The sequence below is a fragment of the Canis lupus genome, chromosome 11, assembly GCF_048164855.1.
Source record: "Canis lupus baileyi chromosome 11, mCanLup2.hap1, whole genome shotgun sequence".
Lineage (NCBI taxonomy): Eukaryota > Metazoa > Chordata > Mammalia > Carnivora > Canidae > Canis > Canis lupus.
This window is the reverse complement of record NC_132848.1, coordinates 29,781,336-29,791,902: the sequence shown is the minus strand read 5'-3', so window position 1 is coordinate 29,791,902 and position 10,567 is coordinate 29,781,336. Positions and strand designations below refer to the sequence as shown.

Here is a 10,567-nt window from a genome sequence, read left to right as displayed (position 1 = left end):
ACAGCTACGTGGATGGAGGCACTTGCCCTGGAACACCAGTGCTCAGAGCTTATTCACAGTAAGCAGCTGGCAGGCAACAATGTGTTTCCTGATCTTCATTCAGTGCCGAGAGAAATTGAGAATATTACAAGTGCAATCAAGCCAAGGCCACTGAGTGGACGTCTTTTTAGCCAGCTGTCAAAAGAGATGGGCTGAACAAAAGTCTGCTTTTCCAACCTGAGCCGCTCTCGCTGTTGAATGAAGGTGCACATCGAGCTTTTTTTTTTTTTTTTTTTTTAATGAAGGCCAAGATTCAAAGTCTTTCTTTATGACACAAAAGTGCCCATGCAAACCATTCCTTTGGTTTTTGGAAACATGACTTGTCTCCACAGTTAGCACCTGGAATAATCAGACTCCATCAAATGTTCACATTTGATTAAAAGATACCAGGGTTTTGAAAGACCAACTGTGGGGCAAATTTCATGATTTTCCCAACAGCCTGACTGTCCCAGAACTTGACGATTCTCTCCACTGCTCAGGGGGACAAATCAATGACACGGCAATGAGCATACTAAAAGTCACATCCAAGGGCTGCTGCCAAACAAGAAGGAATGTCTTCTAGCCTGAAATGCAACCAAAGCAGGGTCTGGGCTGTTGGTCCCTACAGCGTTCCAGCTCTGGAGTGCGCCGAGCGTGGCATCTTCCCTTCTGATGGCTCCAGAAAGAAGCTTCCGTGCAAAATTGCTTCTTCATCAGCTCAGGGGCTGTGTCCAATCCTCAAAGCCCAGGGCCACCGACCACCACCACCAGACACTTGTCCCAGCCCCACCAACCTGTGGCTGAGCGATGGGTTGTCTGCTCTGGTGAAGTCAAGAGAAGCAGCTGCCTGGATGGGAACCATGAACTGCGGGACAAGCTAGCTTGTCATCGGGCCAGATGGGGAGGCCTGGCTCATTCATACACTTGGCAAGTCATGATGGAGGGCCTACTACGTGCCCAGAACACAGATGGCCTGGAAAATCAAAATCTTAAAAATTTAAAAACAGGGGTTACAAACATAATGATCTCGTCTGGTGAAATGAAGACACTTTTTTAATTGTGGTAAAATATATATAACGAAATTTACCATTTTTCAATGTACGTTCAGCGGCATTAAGCGCACTGGCATCATTGTGCCACCAGCACCATGGCCCATCTCGAGGACTTTCTCATCCTCCCCGATGTGCTCACTCAACACAAACTCCCCATCGTCTGTCCTCAGCCCCCCCAGAACCAGCATTCTACTCTCTTTCTCTATGGATGTGCCTACTCCAGATGCCTCACTTAAGTGGAATTCTCCAGAATTTGCCAGTTTGTGTCTGGCTTCTTTCACTTAGCGTAGGTCTTCAAGGTTCATCCATATGGTAACAAGGATCAGAACTTTACTCCCTTTTTTTTAAGCCTGAAAAATGTTCCATTGGATACATGTTTCTTTTATGCCTTCAGTATGTTTATACAATGTCTTGTATTTTGTGTAACCATTCATCAGTTGATGGAATTTGGGTTACTTCCACCTTTGGGCACTTCTGAATAATGCTGCTGTGAATTTGGGGGTGTGTTTGAATCTCTGCTTCCATAGTTCTTTCAAACTCCTTAGCCAGGAGTAGAATCGCTACATTCGATGATAACTCTATGTACCTTTTTTTTTTTTTTTTTTTTTAAGAGAGAGACCTTGTAAGCATGAGGGGGAGGAGCAGGGAGAGAGAGAATCTTTTTTTTTTTTTTTAACTTATTCATTCTTTTTTTTTTTTTTTTTTAAGGATTTTATTTATTTGAGAGAGAGGGAGAGCATGAGCGGGCAGAGGGAGAAGGAACCTGACATGGGGCTCGATCCCAGGACCCTGGGATCATGACCTGAGCCAAAGGCAGACGCTTAACTGACTTAACCCCACAGGTGCCCCTCGATATTTCTCTTCTGCAGAAACTGCCAAACTGTTCTCCACACCATCTTACATTCTACCATTAATTTTAAACGTATTTTATTTACATTTTTTTAATTATGACACATCTTTTCTTAATTACCTAAGATTGGTGGTTCCCCTGTGCCATTACGTAGTCCAAGATGTCATGGGCAGGGGCTAGACGACCCTGTGGGCTTTCAGTTCTGTGGTTCTGGATCAGAAAACTGAGAAGTTGAGGTCTTGGCGTGCTCAGACTAAGACATGTGGCTCTGTGTTGGGGCTTGTGGGTGCACCTCCAGGCCACGGTGCTGGGCGTGGGGTCACTGGGCTGTATCTTCCCAAACTGCTTTGGAGGAAGGGCAGCAGGAGGGGAAGTGGCTGGGGCTGGGCTGTGGGCATGCAGGAGAGGAGGAGACACGGGGACAGATGGAGCAGGAGCGAGCAAGGCCTGGGACCCACCTGTGAGAAGCCACGCGTGCCAGGTACCTTGCCTGAGCTGGCCGTGGGCTGGCTGAGGCCAGTACCGTGTTCCGGAAGGGCTGAGAGAAGAGAAAATCATTCATTCATTCAACAAACATCCTCGATCATCTGCCTACAGAGACAAGCAGACCCAGCCCACCTGTGTAGAGCCCCCACCCTCCTGAGCCCCTGCATCACCAAGTCTAACCAGCCCACTGAAGGTCTCCCCAAGACACCACCTCCCACACAATTATAGCCACCGTTCATGGAGGTTCACCACGTGCCGGCTGCCTACTAAGCACGTCACACGGATTAACACCCCCCACTTAGACAAGCCCCATTTTATAGGTGAGAAGGTAACTGCAGCTCAGAGAGGCAGAGCAGCTTCCCAAGGTCATATAGCTGGAAGACGGAGAGCCTACACTGGTCACCCCCAAACTGCCTCTCTGAACGCGAGAGCCTTTTCTGAAGACACTGAAAGCAACACCAGCAAGGGGGCTGATGTCACACACTCCACAGAATCCAGAATTTTCCGAAGCCCCTCTTAGAGGGGAGGCCTCCACCGGGGGTATCTTCCCTCCCCTCCCCAAGGTGTCCTTCGGTCCTCCTTGCTTCTGCCCAGACTCACCAGCACCCACCCCTGCCCCGAGCCTTGGGCCCTGAGCAATCGCTCCTCCTTCTGTAAAGCAGTGACTGACACCCTCCACCCTCCGCAGTGGCCTCCACGGGGAGCGGGCTCTCCTGAGAGCGGGCAGGACTGCTGAGAGCAAACATTTCTCCCCTTTGTCACATAGAGTAATAGACTCTTGAAAAATCACATACTTGGAGGATCACAGCTGAATCTTATAATCTGAGACTCTCCATCAAAGAACCTCACAACCATGGACTAATAGAATCTTGGAGTCAGTGACTCGAGAATCCCAGGATGCTACAATCTCTCCATCACCGACCGGGTGGTGGCCAATGTCACAGAGCAGCCCTGGCTGGTGGGCTGCCTCGGGGCAGGCCCGGAGAGCGAGGGGGCTGGGGAGGCGAGGAAGTCTTGGGGTACAGAAGCAGGGGTAGGGGTGGAGGAGGGAGGCTCAGCCTGTTGTCATGCCAGAGGAAGCAGTTGGCGGGTGAGGCCTGGCTCTGTTACTGATGGTTTTTAATTATGTAAATCAGCCCAGGGCCTGCGCCTGGCAAAGGCTTGGCATCCATCCACTGGCAGCAAAATTAATCAATAAATAACCAGCTGGATGGGGCCTGGGCATAAGCACCCAGCCACACCTCCACCACCACCCAGAGGGGTCCTCCCCAGCTGGCAGGAGTAAAGGGATTATAGGCAGCTCAGGCCGTCAGTGCCGTTGCACACACACACTCACACATGCCTGCACACACATGGGTACATGCACACACAGGCACCACGTGCGTAGCTGTTGATTTGAATTCGTCATGTAGATGCACTGGTAGACAACCCTGCTTGCAAGGACCCTGGGTTGCAGCCCCTGAGTGCCTGACACACCCCTCCCCACGCAGAGCCCAGCACACGCCCGGGAACACAGCCGTAGGAGGCCAGTTCCTTGTTCCAACCCCACGCTTGTCTCAGGTGGGACAGAGCTTTGCAGAGCCCCCCCTAGACCACTTCACCTCCACCACCATCCTGTGAGGCTGGCACAGCTGGGCTGAGGCCCTCATTTTACTGACGAGGAAGCTGGGTCTCAGAGAATGGACTTGTCCAGAGTTGCATCTGGGGGTCCTTCCTCCTGCCCCCAACCACCCTTGCCCCCACCCAAAGGTTCGAAGGGGCTCTAGACCCATGAAGGGGAATAAAAGTGGGAGGGAGTGCTAGGGCTCCCCAGCTACCCAGGAAATGCCACCCCCCCCGCCCACCCCCCACTCCCCCCACCTCACCCCCCCAGAGCAGGGGTCTCGCTGACCTGGCAGACAGCAGGGCAGGCCTGCATCCCAGTCCAGGCCAGGCCGGTGGGGGGCCTTTCCTCTCCCCTAGGGAGCAGTGATGGATTGCTCTCTCCCACCTGGCATGCTCACCCCGGCTCCCCAGCACTGCTGCCATAAATCAGCCTCCTCATCTGGGCCTTGGCTGTTCCTTGATCACTTTCCAGCATTGGGGTTGGTGTTTTCAACCGGCCCTAGTGCAGGAGGGGACTTGTAGGAAGAATGTAAAATTAACAGACAGGTTTCCTCTTCCTCTCTTCCCCTTCTCTCTGCCTCTGGCCTTCTGCTGGCCTCTACTTCTCTCTGGTTGGGATCACTAAACACTGAAGGTGGAAATGACCCGATACATGAATGAGTTTCACTGAGCGCACCATAGGTCTCTATCTCTGGGTCTGGCGAGACACACATCCGCTTCTCTCAACCTCAGCCCAGGGGTTTCCCAACCACCTCCTCCCCAGGAAGCAGGAAGAGGAAGTGGGAAGGTGGCTTGCATGGTCGAAGTAGACTCATGGGGGAGGCCAGGAAAGAAGCGTGAGAGCCAGGAGCGCCCAGGGAAGTCAGCCCTTTGGAGCCACCACTCCTTGGAGCAGCCGAGGAGGACTGTGGACTTCAATGAAGGTCCAGGGTGCACAGCCCTGGGAATTCAGCACATTCAAACAGGGGTTAGCCGCTCAGCGCCTGGAGCCAGTCTCCCCAAATCTAAATCCAGGCTGAGCCACTTAGTAGCTATGTGACCCTGGGCAAGCTGCTTCACCTCTCTGTGTCTGGGTTTCTTTTGGGGCAAAGTGGAGTAATAGTACTTCCATCATTGGTGAGCGGGTACATACTCTGTAGAAGAGTCACTGATGAGCACAGTCAAATGCTCTAAAAATTAGCAATTGTCACCATAATGAAAGATGCTGGTACACAGACCCTAGCGTATCAGAATGCCCTGGGGGGCTTTTAAAACCCAGATTGCTGCCCCTCCTCCCACTCCCCAGAATTTCTTCCTCGGTAGGTCTGGCAGGGGCCTGATGTTTGCATTTCTAGAACATCCCCAGCTGTTGCTGGGACTGCTGGCTTGGGGCTCACCCTCTGAGAACCCACTGAAGCCCATGCTGGTGCTCACTCTCCAGCTCAGCTCCCCCACCTGCTTTTCAACAGAGAACAGAGACCCAGAGAGGTAAGTGTGTGCCCCAAGGCCACACACGCTTAAGGTGGCCCTGGCCAAGCCTCCCCAGAGGAGGAGGGAGGGGAAGGCCCTGGAGGCAGAGGTGGTTCCATCACTACCACTCACTCCACCTCCTCCCGGACCTTCCCTACTGACTCCAGGAGCAAAGGGACAGAGAATTTGCCTTCCCTGCCAGAGCTAATCTTTTAATCTCTTTGGTTTTAATCTTGCAGCGCAGCATAAACCCAAATCCGCACAGGGGAAGGAAGGGGGCGAGGGACACAAATCTCATGCCCTGCGGAGGTGAGTAATCCAGGCTTTTAACCCTGCATTTTATCCCAGATCTCTCATCCCATCTCTGCCTTCCTCACCCCCTGCTACTGAGAGGCATGTCTAATAGGAGACTAGGAGGCAGAGAGAGTGAGGAGGCAGAGAGAGCAAACAGATGGCGTGAGGCCAGGTGGAGTCACGTGTCAAAAAGACTCCACTTGGGGAGGCAAAGCTTTCTTAAACAGAACACAAAACAACATAACAGAAAAATGATACATTGTGCTTCATTACAATTAAGAGTTATATTCATCAAAAGACATGATTTAGAGAAAGAAAAACCAATTCACAGATGCAAAAAAGATATTTCAATACATACATGTGACAAAGGACTAGTATCCAACATATATAAAGAACCTCTGCACATTAATAAGAAAAAAAAACACTTTAAAAAATAGGCAAAAGGTACAAACTGGAATTTCATGAAAGAAAATAGCAAAATAACCAATATGCACATGAAAAGACCCTAAATATTATCAATCATCAGAGATTTACAATTTAAAACCACATTAAGTATCATTCACACCCACAGAAATGGCCACAATTAAGAAGACTGAAAAATATCAAATACAGGAAGGATACACAGCTTGTACACAGCTAGTGGAAGTGGCAGTGGTCCAACCCGCTTGACAGTTTACATATTATCTAACATATTATCTATTCTCTGGCCCAGTCATCCCACAACTAGGTATTTGTCCGAAAGAAGTGAAAGTATATGTCTACACAAAGATGGGAACATGAATGCTCACTGCAACTTTACTCACTACAGTTCCAAACAGGAAACAACCCAAAAGTCCACCAACGGGTAAATGAATAGACAAATGGTGGCATAGCCCACAGGGGAACAGTACTTAGCAATAAAAAAGAATCAGCTATAGACACACATGCCACACCAAGGATGAGTCTCACAGGCATTACGCTAAGTCTGAGAAGCCAAAAGCAAAAGAACACACTGCATGACTGTTTATATGAAGCATAAGAACAGGCAAAACCAATCTCTAGTGACAGAGGTCAGGATCGTGGTTGCCCTTTGGGAGAGGACACATTAGTGACTAGGAAGGGACATGAGGAGCCGTCTGGGGCACTGGGAAGCTTTGACAAACAGGCAAAATTCACCAAACTGTACACTTAGGATCTACACACTTTCCTATATGTAAATTATACCTCAATTTTTTTTTTTTAAGTAAAAAGAGAAATGAAAAGACACTACATTTGGAACACGTTCTCAGACCATCCCCTGCCCACCCCTTTGGGACTCAAGGGACCCCTGGGGCCCAGCCCAGCTCCACCATGGTGTGACTTTGAGCACACCTTGTACCAACTCTCAGTCTTAGTTTCCCTCTCCGTTGTAAAAAGGAAAGAATTGGGATCCCTGGGTGGCTCAGTGGTTTAGCGCCTGCCTTTGGCCCAGGGCGCGATCCTGGAGACCTGGGATTGAGTCCCACGTCAGGCTCCTGGCATGGAGCCTGCTTCTCCCTCCTCCTATGTCTCTGCCTCTCTCTCTCTCTCTCTCTCTCTCTAATCAATCAATCAATCAATCTTAAAAAAAAAAAAGAAAGAAAGAATTTCTGCCAATCTCACCAGTCTATGGGGGCAAATCTGTGTGATATGGAGGTGAAGATGCCTATGACAGTGAAATGTTCCCTCGGGTGGTCATAACCCTCGTGACGCCCTCTCAGGGCCCAGCAGAAGCAGGGGGACCTGCATGAACTTGGTCACTGGACCAGAGCCACCTGGGGCTGGACCTGCAGGAGTGTCAAGAGGTCTTCCCAGACCAGCTACCCTCTGCTGGCCACCTACATCCTCAAGACTCTGGGTTACCCGTATCCTGCCCTCCCAGGTGGACCACCCAGACCGCCAACCCAGTGCCAAGCTATACCATCACCACGGTCATCACAGTTTCTTCCAGAACATATCTGCAAGGCACAGAGCCCCCTCCTGGGCAGCCTTCCCTCCCTCTCCCCAGCCCTGCCGTGGTTGTCCAGCAGAACCCCTTCCTCAAGGCTGGAACTACTACGGGACACTAAGGAGGAAATAAGACCCCAAACCAGCAAGCCCCTGCAAGGCCTGGGTGCTGGCATTCCCTGCCAGGGCTCTTTCCCCTAACCCCCTCCAGCCGTTTGGTCTGAAATAGTCACTGCACCTGGAAAAAGCTTCACTTTGGGGTGCATAGGACGCTACTGTACTCTGTGGCAGAGACTGCAGAGTACCCTAATTGTGTCCTGTCTCCCATTTACTTTAGCAACAACCTCATGTGGCCATGTGCCCAGCCAAAATATTCCCTTTCCCAGCTTCCCTTGCAGCGAGGTGAGGCACATGAGAGCAAGCATAAATTGTTAGGTGGGACAGAGGGAAACATTTAGCCAGTCGATACCCACCGCTCCAGAAAGCAGATGTGATAATGGAGATCCAGCAGCCACATTGTAGCATGAGGTGCCTCTGAGGCTGGAAGCCATGTGCTGAGGTTGGTGGGACTAAGAAAAAGGAGGAGCCCGGGTCCCTGACGACACTGTTGAGGCTCCCACCAGCCCTGGACTCTCCTACTTCCCGACATCCTTTGTGTGGAAGAGAAATAAGCCTCAATCTGGTCCAAGCCTTCATTTCCTGTCTCTGTTATCTGCAATGGGAAACAATCCTGACCTGATCCACGAAAGCCCCGTGAGGTTGCAATTACTGGGCAACCCCCACCTCTGACACCCCCACGTTACGGATGCGCCCCCCCAGACAGCCATGACTCCCGAGAGAGAGACTAGTGTTCAAATCCCAGCTCCCAGACCCCTGCGGACCCCACAGCCCAGCGCCCATGATGCTCCATGCGCGTCACCACAGTGACAGCTCTTCACACAAGGGCTGTTGAGGCTGCAAAGCGCTGGGCCCAACAGCGTACCTGTTGCAGAGATAACGGGCCAGAATATTTACAAATCACAAAGAGAAAACCAACCAACCATCCGGACACTAGCCAGGGTGGGGTGTAGAGCCCTCCTCTGTGCCTGCCCTCCTCCATCTCTGCCACGTGAAACTGGGTCACTGGCAAGAAGCAACCTGTGACACCATGGCTTGTGGTTCTCCTGCAAGAAGGGGTGCTGTTAAGCCATGCCGTGAGCACCCTACACGACTGTCCTGCAATGCACAGCACAGTGGCTGGGGACGCCCCACCGGTACCAGACAGCCAGAGTTCAGGGCCCTGCTCCACAGACAGTGGCCCTCCTCGTGCCTTAGTCTCTCCATCTGTAAAATGGGCACCACGGAGTGAGGATTACAGAGGCCGACCCGGGAAGAGCCTGCGGTGGTGGCTGCTACCCAGGAGGGGCTGTTTATCGTCGGCCACGGTCATCATGTTCATGCTGAGAACTTTCTTTCTTTATGGATGTGTGTGATAGGAACCTGAATTTACTCACCGGTTTTGGAACATTTCATCCCGACTTCACACTAACTGCTCTTATTAGAATTAACCCTACGAAGAGCCTCCCAGCACAGGAGGTGCAACCCAACGCTCTGCCTCCTGCTTCAGTTTATGCAGGTAAAAATAAGTGTGATTGCAGGTGATTCGTTTGTCAAACACAAGGTCGGAAATCTCGATTTGTCCGCGTCGTGAAGGGGGCTCCAGGAAGCTCCCTCCATTCCGAGCTGTCTCCCCTCTGACACCGACTGAAATTCCACCATTAGAGTCACAGAACCCCTAGGAGGAGAAGCAATTTAGGAGAAACAGCATCTTGGAGTGAATGCACGGATCCAGGTCAACAACGGGGAGTGAGTCTCAGCAAGGAAAGGGAGGAAGCACCACAGGCAAATTTTTGGATCTTCTCCGGGGCAGTTGAGAAACCTGCAGCAGCTAAGGGCTGTGAGCTCAGTCTCACCCGCCTACACACGCGAGCACGCGTGCACACACACACACACACACACACACACACACAGCGGTAATCGCTTTACCCCAGCGGTGGAGGCTTAAGCAGCTCTGGAGCCCACCTCCCCAGCTGCACCGGCTGCCACTGTCCCAAGGCAGGTGTCCCAGAGCTTCAGCAAGGACTCTCTTTAGGGCTGGGAGCCAGCAGCTACTGGTGACACACAACCCCCCTCCCCACCCCTCCCTCCCTCTCTCTCTCTCTCACATACACACACTCATGCACAGACACACACAGCACTGAACACACACATAATAGACACAGACACACACTGAACTGTCCTCCCAAAGGTATGACACATCCAGAGAGGCCACACGGAATCGTCCTGCCCGGGAGAAAGCTATAGCCCTGCACTCGCAGAAACAAGGGAGCTGCACAGAGAGACTCCTTCACGCCCAGATCTTTCCCCACCACTGCTGGGTCTCCCGCTGCCCCCCCCCCACTCCCCCATTCCTGCCCCTAGCCAGACATTCCGCCCCCGCCCCCAGGCTCTTAGCTAACCTCCCACACAAGAGCCCCACATCTTCTCTCCAGGACCAAGTCCCATCGGGGTCCTTTGGGACCTCTGCCGCCCCCCACCCCCCAGGAAACTTCTCACCCTCCTGTCCTTCCCCCATCAATGCCCCCCCAGCCCTGGAACTGCAAGAACCCAGGAGCAAGGAGTGCGTCTGCCATGGCCCCACTCGGAGGTGCAGGGCCACAGCCTTCCCCTCCCCTTGCCAGGGGCTCACCCCTCATCTCCCCTCCTTGGGGAGCTGCTGGAGGCTCTTCTCATTTTCCAACGAGCGAGTGAAAACAGAGATTAGAGCAATTAGAGAAAAGTCATCAGAGGGCAAGGCAGGAGCCACCACCGCACCTAATTACCAGCTCCA

General features: G+C 52.0%; 1 long non-coding RNA gene across 3 annotated transcripts; it reads right to left on the bottom strand.

Annotated features, from left to right (window-relative positions):
* Nucleotides 1-292: 292 nt before the first annotated feature.
* LOC140642226 (uncharacterized) lies at nt 293-10,567 on the bottom strand. 3 transcript variants are annotated; one of them, XR_012038727.1, is made up of 4 exons: nt 8,172-8,428; nt 2,379-2,458; nt 2,041-2,262; nt 293-1,006 (listed from the first exon to the last, which is right to left on the bottom strand). It is a non-coding gene; the product is annotated as an uncharacterized lncRNA (long non-coding RNA). The 3 variants fall into 3 exon arrangements; XR_012038726.1 differs by lacking the exon at nt 8,172-8,428 and adding an exon at nt 10,427-10,567 and having other exon boundaries at nt 2,041-2,458; XR_012038725.1 differs by having other exon boundaries at nt 2,041-2,458.